The following is a 4759-nucleotide window of genomic DNA, read 5'->3' as shown; positions in this document are numbered from 1 at the left end:
TTCTTCATTCCTCACAAAGGGTAACACCTCCCCAGCATGCACCCAGGGGAGGGGCCGACATGGCAGGAGCTGGTTCCTCGCTGTTTCTAGATGGCCTTGTGGAGCTAAGATTGAATGCGTTTCAGCACAGATGGCCACCACAAAATTGTATATTGGCTCCCAGCTGGCCTAGGCCAGGGCCAGGGCAGTGTGGGCCGTTCCCTCACTGTTTCCAGGATGGCTTCACGGGCCACATGAAACCACTTCGCAGGCCGCATTCGGCCCCTGGGCCTTGTGTTTGACATGTCTGGACTAAAGACATGAGTTGTGAGCACTAAGGCCTAAAGAACATGGTCAGAAAAGGGACTAATGAAGCATGAGACTTTCTGGGTTGGCAGCCTAGACCATCAATAGAAGAATCGAGTCAGTTGAGGCATCAATGCAGGGCTATGACCTGGAGATCAATATGAGAGTGGAGGAGGCAGAACAAGAGACTACAGTGATGATGATTTAAACATGTTGATTTGAGCCATCTAGCCAGTTTTTGGACTGCAACCTTCTCACAAAGATACATCACCTTGGAGAAGGACAAACAATTTGGTTCTTTTATGGCACAGACCCAAAGTGTCTACAACATTTCCAGCTACTACAGAACACCGGAGAGATTCCAGTAATTGTTTTCCAGCAAGTCTGACATCTGTTCAAAGTCCTTTAAAGTCTAATGGGTTTGAGTATATCAAGACCCGCTGGAAACTGTTCTACTGAAAGCAAAAAGTTTAGTTTTATTCTCCAAAAGGAGAAGAATGATGTCAGCTCAACCTTCCTTAATATTTTATAGCTCTCTGAGATAAACAGAAAACAGATACTTCTGCACTGCTTGTAGTGGTGGCCAATGTGAATAAGTCTGGAGGGTGTCAGGTTGAGGAAAGACAATAGAAGATTATAACTGATAAAAGATCTTAGTTACAGTATTTGTTTACAGCACCAACAATGACACTTAAGCATCTGAAGAAGGACTCACACTGCATCATGACCATCATATCAAAAAACATTGAGCTGAGAAGTTGACTTTGGACAGAATCTACTGTTCTTTTTTCTTTTTGCTAAAATACCAGCCACAAAATAATAGTAGGGGATGGTGAAGTTATACAAGGGGTCACAGCTGTGCATTATTTTTCCAAATTTAAAACTCTCTGTTAAAAAACCCTCAGTGCTTTTAAACACAAAACCGTACCTATAGAAAGGCCAGCTCAAACAGCCCAATTTATCCCCTTACTTTATAGATGAAGGACATGGAGAATAAGACAGAAGTGATTAGCAAAAAATCAAGTCAGAGCAGAGAGAGATGTGTTTTCTTTTGTGCTTCCCCCCCCCATCAATTTGCTTGCTGGTGTGAAAAGTATTGAGAGCTATCAACATTTGCTAGTCTGCTGCAAAACATGAGCAGACTTTGTTCTACTTTCTGCCTGTACTGGCTGAAGAAAGACAGTGAGGGGAGAGGAGGAGAAGAGGAAGAAAAAGAGAGAGAAGAAATACGGGATTGTTCTAGGTCAGTGGTGGCAAACCTATGGCACGCGTGCCAGAGACGGCACTCAGAGCCCTCTCTGTGGGCATGCGTGCCGCTGCTGCCATCAGTGCGCGCAGGTCCATTAGGCCGCTGCCGTCACCCGGAACAGCAGCCCCACCCAGCACGAAGGAGGCAAAGCGGCCAGCTAGAAAGCTCCAGTAGAGGTGGTAGAGCAAGCCCACACCCAGCAAGCCAAAGGCCACCCCGAGCAGGGAAAGCCAGATCCCCATCGGCGCCATGGCCCCCCAGTCCCAGCTAGGATTTTGTGCCTCCCCTCCATCTATGCTGGGCCTCCTGCCCACCGCCCCACCTGCCAGAGACCCCCTGGATCTCCCCCAACCCTGTCCGGCCCCCACAGGCGTCCCCCCCATGAGCAACATCAAGGTGGCCATGCCCACCCCAGCCACGCCCACCCAGTCTGCCGTGACAACCGCAGCCATTCCCACCCAGTGGGCCACACCCCCATGCCCCCCCCTGAGGGCACCACAATGCTGATGTGGCCCTGGCACTTTACAATAAATAAGTGGGTTTTGGGTTGTGGTTTGGGCACTCGGTCTCTTAAAAGGTTCGCCGTCACTGTTCTAGGTTTATGTCATTGTCAGATGACGGTGCTGGGAGGAATGAAAGAACTACTTCAGATGGCAGATGTTGGGGAAGAATAACGGGACCTCCTCGCTATTTCTCCTCAACTGGAGACATTCCTTTTCTCCAAGAGGAAAATCCCTTAAAATAATCTGTTGTGTCAGACATGGTGGTAGATACCACCTTAACATTAGAGCTAGAACTTCAACTACCAATCCAGTGGATTTATGTGGTAAAAGAAAGGGAAGCGGAGCGTTCTATCACTATCATTTCTCTCACTTCAGGAAGCAAAATGGCTGGAGTTGGCTTCAGCAGATAACATGACCAGTCACACCAACCAATGGTGAGAGTCTGAATGTGGGCACCTGATGAGCAAGAGAAGCCTGGGGCTGCAGCCTCAAACTTTATTATAAACTATGGTGAAGGTGACCTGCCAATGCATGCTCTGATTTTCAGGGAGGGTTGTGAGCAGTTTTTCCTCCTCAGTCTGGCATTAATCATAGTTACTGCTTCTTTCCAGTTTGCTGCTCCAATTCCTAGGCTTGAGATAAAAAAGAGGCAATGTTTCATTTGCTTTCTTGTTTCTTCGCACGCCCTGGCAAAATGTATATCCTGGCATAAAGCTGAAAGAAACATAGCTTCTTGTATTCTCAAGCAAAATGTTCCCCAAATTTCCATCATGCTTTCAAAACAAGGACCACAAAGATTCTTTTACCAATGGAAAGGCGGATGGAAATGTATTTTCCCACCTGCTATGAACATAACTTATGTTGCAAACAGGACTTATGAGTAACATTGAACATAAGAATATCTTCAGAAGCTCCAGGATAGGTAGTCCTTGACTTACAACCACAGTTGGGCCTGAAACGTCCGAGGCTAAGCAAGGTGGTCATTAAGTGATTCCAAATAGCAATCACATGATGCTGAAATGCTACAACTATCATAAATACATGCTGGTGGTTCGCTGGGAGCATGGTGGTTCGTGTGGTTGGGCTGCTGGGTTGTAAGTTAGCAAGTCTGTGTTTGAAACCCGAGTGCTGCCATGGAGCGGAGTGAGCTCCCGTCCTTCACTCCAGCTCCTGCTGGGGACCTGAAGGGAGCCTCCAACTGGGCATTTCCTGGGCAACAGTGATGTCACTGGCTAATCCTTTCAACCCAGAAGCTCCTTGGTTCTTCTGACACTAGTGCGATGTGTTGCATCAAGTGCCCAAATATTGATCATGTGACCGCAGGGATGCTGTGACAATTGTAAGTTGAGAAAAAAGTATAAGTCATTTTTTCCCCAGTGCTTTTAGAATTTTAAGTGGTTGTGAAACAAATGGTCCTAAGCCAAGGACTATATATAACAGGGGTGTCAAACTGCCAGCCCGCGGGCCAGACACGTCACAAGGAAACCACGCCCACCCCATTGCCAGCAATGGGGGGAAAGTTCCAATATGTTGCATGATGTCATGTGACGTCGCGAGTTTGACATGTCTGATATATACAGTATTTGCACCTTAAACAAATTTCTACAATGGCATTGTATTTCTTACCAAGACTCAGCTCTTGAGCCAGAAAATATTTTCCCCTTCCTCTTCTCATTTATAATCTACACAGTCCACTTTCTTTTTTACCAACTTCTGTGAAGAAATTCATCTGAGGCTTACCCCTTTAACCACTGACTATCCCATACCAAACTTCATGTCTACATCTTTGGGAGACAACTGCTTTACTGGCCAACAGCTGCACTTTGGCTACCGAAAGCTGCACCTAGTAATGCACTCAGAACAGTTGGTATCTCCAAGGAAGACTATTAAATTCCACCTCTACAAGAACCCGTGAAAAAAAATAGGAGGCAAAAAATGTTCAAACACCATAAAAGGATTGAATATTTTTAAAACCACATCATCAAACATTGACAGCAAATTGCAGACTACATAGGAGCACTAGGACTCATGCGAGGCCCACCGGTAAACACAGACATAAATAAGAGAAAGATTCTTTGCATCAGTTCAAAGAATGAAGTACTAGAAATGAAAGATTTTGTTAAAATATTGTAAAAAAATATATATCCCCTGCTTTTCAACACTCCTAATTAACAGAATAAGAGAGTTGGACCTTGGAGGTATTCTAGTCCAATCTCTGCTCAAGGACGAGACCCTATACTAGTGATGGCGAACCTTTTAGACACCGAGTGCCCCCAAACCGCCTTGCCCCCACTCCACCCCCTTCCTTCACTGCTCCATCCCTGCCCCTGCCTGTCCCGCTCACTCCACTCCCGCCCCACCCCATCCACCCAAAGGGCCACCTATCACCTCCATGGCCCGCCGCAGATCGCCCAGGCAGCCCTGCAGTACCATAGCGGCCACGCCCTCCACCCATGCCCCGCAGCATCATCTGCACAAGACGGGATGCAGGGGTAGAGTCTTGCCCCTGCTGCTCGGCTGCCATACCCTCTGGAACGAACTACCCCCCGAGATCCGGATGATTCCGGATCTCCTTGCTTTCCGTCGCGCCCTCAAGACATGGCTCTTCCAGCAAGCGGACCTGACCTAGGGAGGATTTTATATGGGGTTTATTTTTTAGCAATTTGACAGAGACACAACTTTAAAATTTGATTTAATTCGGTTTTATTGGGGGGGGAATGTA

The sequence above is a fragment of the Protobothrops mucrosquamatus genome, unplaced genomic scaffold, assembly GCF_001527695.2.
Source record: "Protobothrops mucrosquamatus isolate PMUCROS unplaced genomic scaffold, P.Mucros_1.0 scaffold479, whole genome shotgun sequence".
NCBI lineage: Eukaryota > Metazoa > Chordata > Lepidosauria > Squamata > Viperidae > Protobothrops > Protobothrops mucrosquamatus.
This window is presented reverse-complemented; position numbering follows the sequence as displayed.